Here is a 9,451-nt window from a genome sequence, read left to right on the forward strand (position 1 = left end):
ATGCATCCTCCAGGACTGGGACCATGTGGGGTGCCCTGCCCCCACACACTTGATGACCATTACTTTTTTTTTCTTTCTTTTCTGTCTTTTGCTTTTTCTTTTTTATTTGATGACAGTTATTTGAGGCTTCCCTGGTGGCTCAAGCAGTAAAGTGTCTGCCTGCAATGCAGGAGACCCGGGTTCGATCCCTGGGTTGGGAAGATCCTCTGGAGAAGGAAATGGTAACCCACTCCAGTACTCTTGCCTGGAAAATCCCATGGACGGAGAAGCACGGTAGGCTACAGTCCATGGGGTTGCAAAGAGTCAGACACGACTGAGCGACTTCATTTTCTTTCTTTCTGGTGACTCAGTGGTAAAGAATCTGCCTACCAATGAAGGAGATAGAGGTTCGATCCCTGGGTCTGAAAGACCCCCCTGGAGAAGGAAATGGCAGCCCACTCCTGTATTTTTGCCTGGGAAATCCTAAGGACATAGGAGCCTGGTGGGTTAGAGTCCATGGGGTCGCAAAAGAGTCGGACACGACGGAGCGACTAAACCACAAAATCCTTGTTCCAGTGGCTTGCTGGCATAGTCACTATCTCATTGCAGGCTTTGCATCTCCCCAGCCTCCTTCTCCCGCCTCCACCCCATGGTCTCTGGGCTCACTTAACCTGTCCTGCTACCTGTGAGCTCCCAGCATTAGAATCTACCCCATCTCCTTTATGGTAGTTAGGTGCGGTGTACAATGGGCTTCCCAGGTCATTCAAGTGGTAAAGAACCTGCCTGACAATGCAGGAGACATGAAATTTGGGCTTGATCCCTGGGTTGGGAAGATCCCCTGGAGGAGGGCATGGCAATCCACTCCAGTGTTCTTGCCTGGAGAATCCTATGGACAGAGGAGCCCAGCAGGCTACAGTCCATAGGGGCACAAAGAGTCGGACATGACTGAAGAGACTCAGCACGCAGGCATGGGGTATAGAAAAGAGAGGGGGCAGAGGGCGATGCTGCCTTAGAAGCTCCTTAAGCCATGGAGCTTCAGCTTTTTCATCTGAGGAATGGGGACATTAACATTGCCCGCCACAGAGGGCTGCATCCACGCAGGTGCTTACTCTGCGACCTCACACCTAAGCGCTGGTTCTCTTATTCTGACCTCAGGTGCCCTTGGAGGTGGAATCACTCTTCCCGTGAGCAGGCAGGCTCACGTTCAAGCAGCATCAGTCACCCAGCACAGTGCAGTGGGACAAGGAGTGAGCAGTCTGTCCGACCCCAAAGCTCGAGAGGAGGAAGGGTAGATGAACCATTTGGGTCTTCCAGGCAGCTCAGCGTCACCCTGCTGGGTGTGGCTGGACGTCGTGGCTCCCGAGTCCTGTACCCACCCACTCCCAGGACCATCCCCAAACAGTGCACATCGAGTGGTGTGGGGTCAGCCTCGTGCCCTCCTGGGCGCCCCTATCTCACTGGACCCGATCAGCCCCCTCCTCCAGCCCAGGTAAGGGAGGCTGGTGGGGCGGGAGGAGCAGTGGGAAGGCTGGATGCCCACGATGTTCAACTGTGGGCTGACTGCAGAATGGAAGGGAAGAAAGCATCCTTTTTGGAAAAATCAATGGACAGAGGACAGCCCCCAAGTCACAACCTTCATGGAAGCCAGCCAAGAAAACAAAAGATACCAGAGAAATGGGCGCCCCTTACAGCAGCTGAAAGGTGATCAAGCCCAAGCCTCTATCAGACAGACAGGAAGACTGAGACCTAGGGTGGGGCCAGGACTGACTTGGGGCCCCACGTGTGTCCCAGGCTCTACCCTGTATAAAGGGGTATCCAGTCCCAGGTGGCCCATTCACAGTGGTGGGTGGGCCCTTGTGTTCCTTGTGCTGCACTCCCCAGCCTTCCAAACCGTCTGGTCTGGCCCCCAGTACCAAGGGTGCCAGCTTAGCCTTGCCCAGAAAACAGGCTATTCCCTGTGCTTCTGGCTTCTGGGATCCCCTGCCCACCCCACCCCCACACTCACATGTTAGTCAGTTACTGTATTCAATAAGATACTACATAGTTATGCAATTAGAACAGAGCCTGCCTGACTCACAGTAAGAGCTTGTGTGTGTGTGTGTGTGTGTGTGTGTGTGTGTGTGTGCGCGCATGCATGCGCCTGCACGTGCATGCTAAATTGCTTCAGTTGTGTCCAACTCTGCAATCCCATGGACGGTAGCTCGCCAGGCTCCTCTGTCCATGGAATTCTCCAGGCAAGAATACTGGAGTGGGTTGCCATGCCCTCCTCCAGGGGATCTTCCCAACCCAGGGATCGAACCCGCGTCTCTTACATCTCCTGCATTGGCAGGCGGGTTCCTTACCACCCAAGTGCTCATAAATATTAGCTATTATTACCAGGCATGATTATCTTCCCCACTGTACAGCTAGGAAAACTGAGGTTCAGAAGGATTGAGTGACTGGCCCACAGACAAGAGATGCTACACTCTCTTGGGCTGACTTTTCTTTGAGCTAACAGTTCTTGGGTGGCTCTTGGGGAGCCAGGCTCTGGGCTGACTCCTCTGTGAGAGTTATCTCCCCTAATCTTCACCACAGCCCTGTGGCCAGGAAATCGAGGCTCAGAGAGGGCAGGTGATTTGCCTGAGGCAACCCAGCTGGTAAATGGCAGAGCCAGGGTTGAAGTAGGCAGCCTAGCTCCTTTTGTGAAATGGGGAGAGTAGCGGCCCTGGGGTCTTGCAGGAACTTCCAGTCACGTCAGGGTCCCAGGCTAAAGAAGCTGCTCCAGGAACCCTCTCTCAAGTTGGGGACCAGGCATCTACCCTGATTCCCCGGCAATGTTGGCCCCGGCTCAGAGAGGGGACTAGGCTGGCTCTGGGCTGCAGAGATGTCCTGAGACTGCAAGTTAAAAGGAGACCAGGATGGTCCTTAAACTCCCAGGCAGTCCGGGAGTCCCAACACTACAAGGCCAGCCTTCGAGGCTGATTTGGGAGGAGCTAGAATGAGCCAGCTTTGTGGGCAGCCTCCCCACTCTCATCAAGTCAGTCTCTCCCTCCTCCAGAAATGGCTCCCGCTGTCCCTCTCCTTTCCCCTCCTGGGCTTCAGCCACTTGAGGTGACTGGCCTTTCACACCTACGGCTCTGCTGTTGCTCTTCCTTCTAGTGATCCACCTTCCTCTGCCTTAGCCAGGCAAACTCCTCCTCATTCTCCAAGGCCTTCAAATGCCACCTCCTCTCTGAAGCTCCTCTTGATTGACTTGTCGGAATCCACAAGGGTACCCTCGGGGGAACTTTTTGTTGTGCCTCTAGGTTGCTGGCCCAGCCAGCTATCTCACAGCCACAGCTGCCATTTGCTGAGCACCTGCTGTGTACAGGCATGGCACCTGTAGTCTCCTTAACCCCATAACAAGCCTGCAGGAAGAGCTTACTACTGGTAAGTCACTGCATCTCTGAGAGATTAAATAACTTGCCTAAGATCATATAGCTAGAGAATGGCCAGGGAGAACTGTAACTCAGGTCTGCCTGCAAAGCTCCTGGGGTGCAACAAATTGGGGGAATACAGACGAGAGGGGCTTTCTGTGCATCTCCCCTCTATGTAGGCCGGAGGGGTGGGCACACAGCTCCAAGGGGGCAGGCTCTGTGAGCCTGGACTGGGTGAAATGAGCTGACTGGCCAGTTGGAACCTCGCCTGGTGCTCCCAGCACCTCTGGCAGAAGGCTCTGGAGCCCAGACCTGGAACGGACCCAGCACCTCAGCCTTGAGGAGAGTCTTTCAGCCATTCCTTCCTTTTCCATCTGGCAAAGGAGTTTCCATGGGGCACCAGAGCCCCGCAAGGGAAGCCCAGGTGGGCAGCTGCCCCTCACACACAGCTCCTGGCTCCCCCAAGCAGGTTGCCTGTGGGTCTAGGACCTGAAGACAACTCTTTTCAAAGGGGACATTAGCCACAGGAGGCTCTCCAGCTCGGGGCAGATGTCCCAGGCACAGGCATAGCTGTGGATTGTCCCCACAAGTCAGGCTCCATGGGGAGAAAAGTCCCCTTCTGGCGGATTTGTCCAAAGGAAGTGAGCCCATGACCACTTCCGGGGTGTGAAGCAGGGCAAGTGTTCCATCTTGGTGGCCCGCCTTCCTGGGGTATCAGCGAGTCTGGATCTGCGCCCGCCCCCCACCCCTGGTTTCCGGGCACAAATCTCTGTGCTCAGCTCTGGGCAGGTGCTGGGAACACTGAGGATGTCTTAAAATTCCTGTCGCCCAGGACCTGACAGTGACAATGCTTCTCATAGCACTGTGTGTGTGTGTGTTGGGGAGGTGGGATGGGCAGGTCCCCAGGTCACACTGAAGACAGGGAAGGCTTCCTGGAGGAGGTTAACTGAGTCCAGAAGCACTTGACCAGGCAAGAGAGGCAGTGAGGAAGCAGCTCCTGAGGATGGAGACCCAGAATGAGGGCCACAGCCTGAGGCCTAGTGTGCGACACACCAGACCCAGAGGGCCCAGCCTTCCCCCGACCCTCCACGTGAGGTGGGCTCCCACCTCGACTGCTCAGCTGGGGTCTTCCCCTCCCTACTGGGGCCTGAGCTCTATGGCCCAGCCACCTCTGCCTGAGCCCTGTTGGCATCCACAGCTAAAGGGCTACGGCTGCCCTCAGCCCGGGTCAGGCTCACGCGCTCTGCCCTCACACTCCGTCAGAGGAGACGGGGGATTCTGGGACGCTCTGCCATCACCCGCCTAGCCAGAGAACCCAAAACTCGCCTCCTGCAGCCGGGGCAGGCCCAGCTCTGGCCTCTAGAAACCCCATCTGAGCCCCAGCCCCTGGTTGGCTGTCTCCAGTTACCTTGGGGAAGCAGCTTGGGTGGACATAGCCTTCTGAGACCTCAGGATGCCCCAGCCAAGCGCCTGACAGGACGGAGACCCTGGGCTAGGGAGACAGCCAAGACAGGGGTGATGGCTGGGGGTCAGGAAAACCCCCGTGGGGGGGTGCCTCCCACGGAGTGAGGGAGGGGGCTGGCGGGCCAGGGAGGAGGGGGAATCAGCTCCTCCCCGCCATGCTGGCCTGTCTGTCTCCAGCACTTCACTGTAAAAATAAATGGAAGAAGCACACGCCAGACAGGAAAAAAAAAGGAGGAAAAAAAAAAAGCCCAAACCGCCCCACATGGGGCTCCCTCGGCGGGTTTGGGCCAAGGCCTTGGCCTGGGTTACTCACTGCCGCTTCTCCCGGGGAAGCTGCTGGAGCCAAATTTGCATTTACCACAAACAGAGACAACACAATGTCATAATCCTTCTCCTGTCATTCTCCCCTCTCTTCCTCCTCCCACCTCAGACACACACACACACGCACACGCTAACACAAAATGACGGCTCCCTCGACAGCCTGAATGAGCAAAGCCCTCCATCGGCCTCTTAATTGTCAGCGTTTCTCTCTGGCCCGGCGCTGTGTGCCCCTAGCCCAACTTGGAGCGGACCACCCACTGCCCCCTCCTTTGTCCCGAATCACCACTGACAAATGGCCTGCTGGAGAGAGAAGAATAAGCCTTGGAAATAACGGTGGTGGTGGTGTTGGGGTTGGGGGTGTGCAGCAGCCAGCCCCCGCCCCCTGCCGCCTCTGCACCTTCGAGGCTGGGGTCCCGGCCCCAGGATGCTGGCCGGACCGGAGGGGGTGGGCAGCTAGAGTGACTCGGCCGCTGGGACTCTGACCCGGAGCCCTGGCCTTCACGCCCCTGCCTCTGCCGCCCCGGGCTCCCGGGCTCCCAGAGCAGCGCCACCCCGCCCGCCTCTCTCGCCCCTCCTCTCCCGGCCACCCTCCGGGCCCTGCTCTGAACATCCCCCGCGCTCCCCTCCCGCTATCGCTCTTTATGGCAGTTTCAAAGCTGCAGCCGCCACTCGAGCAGCTGCGGCCTTTGATGGGGGACAAGGCAGTGAAGGCCGCCCGGGAGGCCCCTGCCCGCCCTGCCCTGGCCCGGCCCGCCCCCGCCCGCCCCCGCGGGAGCCTCGGCCAGGCAGCGCGGCGCGGCGGAGCGCCCAGCGGGCACGCCTCACACGCCAGAGCAAACTTTCGTGACCGGAGGGAGAGACACGGCACACACGCCGCCTTTACCTTTGCAGCAGCATCCTTCCGGCCACTTGCTCCAGACCCCCTCCAACAGCCCCCGGGGCCGGCGACAGGCCGGGAGGAAAACAACTCGGGTTTGAGGCTGAGGAGGAGGGGAGCGGGTGGAGGGGGGGAGGGTGGGGGGAGGAAAGGGAAACAGGGAGCAGGAAAAGGAAAGGGGGCAGTTTCTCTCCTCTCAGCCTCCTCGCGGCGCCTCCTGCCCGAGCCGGCAAGTGAAGTCACAGGGCCGGGGCGGTGACATCAGCTGAGCCTCTGACATCACGGGCCCCTGCCCGATCTCACCTCTGCAGGGTGGATATGGAGGAGCAGCGGGAGGAGGGCGGGGAGCACCGATCCCTCTCCATCCCCTCAAATGCGGAGAGCGCGTGCCAGCGTGGGGGGGGGGGGGGGGGCGCTGGGGAGGGGCGGGCGGCTGGGCTCTGAAGAATTATGTTTTATCTCTATAGATAGGGGAGATTATGTGTCTATTTATAATTGGCCCTTAAGGGAATGGCTTAAAAGGGGCGAACACCCTCCAAGGCGAGAAGCACAGCTCACCCCCACCGTTCTTGGTGCCCAGCAGGTAAAGGCCAGCGTGTCATGAGCAGGTAAAGGTCAGCAGTCATGAGGACCTACTGTGCGCGGGAACTGCACTCAGCCTCTTGGGCAGCGATGGCAAAGACCTGGTATGGCCCCAGGAGGGGAGGGCCTCCCCGAGGCAGCGCAGCAGGAAAATGAGCTGGGATTTGAGGTCGGGGGCACAGAGGGTGAGAAAGGGCCGGTTCACAGCCAGCACGGGGGCCCAGAGCTTGAGGGGGGCCAGCCAGGCAGCCCTGGGGCCTCCTGAAGCCTTTCCCCAGCTGCTGGAGCCAGGCCTTGGGTTTGATCACTTGGCCTAGGCTGCCTGTGCCCACCCTGCCCCCCCACCCGCCCCCCACTCCCGCCAGGAACGATGGGCTTCACAGGGGAAGGCAGAGTGCCCCAAATTGCATCTCCAGGGGGCAGCAGCAGCAGGTGGTCTGCCCTCGGCTGCGGAAGCACCGGTTCAGTGGGCTGAGCACCCACTACCACGTGTGGTCCCTGCAGCAGGCATTCACACCCCGTTACTCCATGGCCGTGCCTAAGAGGGAGACACCAAAGCCCCATATCAAGACAGGGAAACTGAGGCCCAAGGCATGGTGGGAAAAAACAAAGACCCAGGCATCTAGTGCCTAGGCGCCAGACCATGGCCAGATTCTTGGCCCTGCAATGCCCTTGGCCTGAGCCACCTCCTCCACGACTGTGCAGACCATCCAGATGCCCACTTCCTTTAAGGAAACTGCATGCTCGAGCCTCTGCCCTCAGATGAGTGGCCGCACAATCTGCTCTGCTGTGCTCCCTTCAGCTCAAGACCCCAGCCCCACGGGCCCCCCGAGGCAGCACCCTTCTCCTGGCCCCACGGGGCGTCTGGGCTGCTGACCACTGGCTGCCCCCACTCAGCTCACAGCTTCATCTGAGCTCCGGAGCCTGGCATTGGCTGAGGACCTACGAAGCGCCAGGCTCCAGTTATCTCACTTCATCCCTCCCGTGTCCCAGACATCAGGGGTAGAGGCCAGGAGGCTGGGCTGCTCCCACTGTCTGGAAAGTCATTTGCTTTCTCCCAGGCTTTCCCTGAAGCCCAGAGCGAAAGGCTCCACCTTGGTTCTCGGGACTCCAGCCATGCTTTGCATTGGTCCTTCCCCCACCTGGTGGCTCAGCTGGTAAAGAATCTGCCTGCAATGCGGGAGACCTGGGTTCGAACCCTGGATTGGGAAAATCCCCTGGAGAAGGGAAAAGCTACCCACTCCAGTATTCTGGCCTGGAGAATTCCATGGACTGTACAGTCCATGAGATGGCAAAGAGTTGGACACGACTGAGCGACTTTCACTTTCACTTTCCCCCACCAGGGCCTGACATGGTGCAGAATCTACACCAGACACTCAGTAAATTGGCCCTACTCACAGAAAATGTGCACACAAGCGCAAACCCCAGTGAGCAGACCCAGGAGAAACAACTCCATTTCGTTCCCTAAACAAACCACTTTCCCTCTCGCCTCCAGGCCTTGGCACCTGTGGTCCCTCTGCTTGGAACACCTCACCCCACCCTCCCCCATTCCCTGGCCACAGGAGGGTCTCCACTGAGACATCAGTTTCTCTAGAAGCATTTCCTGAATCCCAAGTCCAAGGGAGATGTGACTTTCCATGGTTATCCCCCATTGTAGCTCTTACTCTGTCCTGGGAGGCAGCAGGAAGTGATGAAAAGGGGTGGGGCTCCAAGGCAGAGGGCTGGGGTTCAAATCCCAGCTCCCCAGCTCCCTCACTGCGTGATCCTAGACAAGCACTTGACCCCTCTAAGTCTGTTTCCTTCTTTGTGAAGTGGGGCCAAGAACAGCAGTGCTGATGGGAGGGTCTCAGTGCAGTGCAGACCCTCAACAGACCCAGCAAAACCGTTCCTCCCTGTTCACCTGCCTGTCTCGCCAGCCAGGATGCTACACCAGCCAAGGAGATGGCCCTCTTTGGTTCTCTGACCCCTGGCATGGGTCCTGCACACAGTGGGCACTCAGGAAATGTGCAATGAGGAAACTAGACAAGGTTGGTTGACACAGTGGCTTTTAATTTTAATTCAGTTCAGCAGTGCCTGGTTTTAAATCTTGGTTCTACCACTTCCTTCCTGTGTGATCGTGGGCAAGTTACTTAACTTCTCGGAGTCTCATATGTTCCACCTGTAAAATGGGTATAAGACTAGACCCTACCTTATAAGGTTGTTGAGATGACATGAGAGAAAGGATGCAAAATGCTTAGCCCAGTGCAAATTTGCAGCAGAAGCCAGATCCGTGTCGGCTACCATCATTATTACTGGGCTCCAACACAATCTCCCAGTAATAATAATGGGAAAAAGCAGAAGCAGTGACAGATACCATTTTCCTGGGCTCCAAAATCACTGCGGATGGTGACTGCAGCCATGAAACGAAAGAATGTTTGCTCCTTGGAAGGAAAGCTATGACAAACCTATACAATGTATTTAAAAAGCAAAGACATCACTTTGCCGACAAAGGTCCGTCTAATCAATGCTACGGTTTTTCCAGTAGTCATGGACAGATGTGAGAGTTGGACCATAAACAAGGCTGAACACCAAAGAATTGATGCTTTTGAGTTGTGGTGCTGGACAAGACTCTTGAGAGTCCCCTGGACTGAAAGGAGATCAAACCAGTCAATCCTAAAGGAAATCAACCCGGAATATTCATTGGAAGGACTGATTCTAAAGTTCTAATACTTTGGCCACCTGATACAAAGAACCAACCCACTGGAAAAGACCCTGATGCTGGGAAAGATTGAGGGCAGGAGAGGGGGGCGACAGAGGATGAGAAGGTTAGATAGCATCACTGACTCAATGGACA

The 9,451-nt window shown here is 57.2% G+C and overlaps 1 protein-coding gene across 3 annotated transcripts in view; it reads right to left on the reverse strand.

Annotated features, from left to right (window-relative positions):
- TCF20 (transcription factor 20) overlaps window positions 1–9,451 on the reverse strand; it is a 187,742-nt gene that overhangs the window by 98,110 nt on the left and 80,181 nt on the right. The window contains exon 1 of one of the 3 annotated variants that reach the window (XM_070453452.1): window positions 6,043–6,130. The exons of the other annotated variants lie outside the window; for them this stretch is intronic. The gene's annotated coding sequence lies outside the window, so the exon portion shown is untranslated. Of the gene's footprint in view, window positions 1–6,042; window positions 6,131–9,451 lie in introns of those variants that run through there. 3 annotated transcript variants of the gene reach the window in all.

This window comes from Odocoileus virginianus, chromosome 23, assembly GCF_023699985.2.
Source record: "Odocoileus virginianus isolate 20LAN1187 ecotype Illinois chromosome 23, Ovbor_1.2, whole genome shotgun sequence".
In the NCBI taxonomy this organism is placed as follows: Eukaryota; Metazoa; Chordata; class Mammalia; order Artiodactyla; family Cervidae; genus Odocoileus; species Odocoileus virginianus.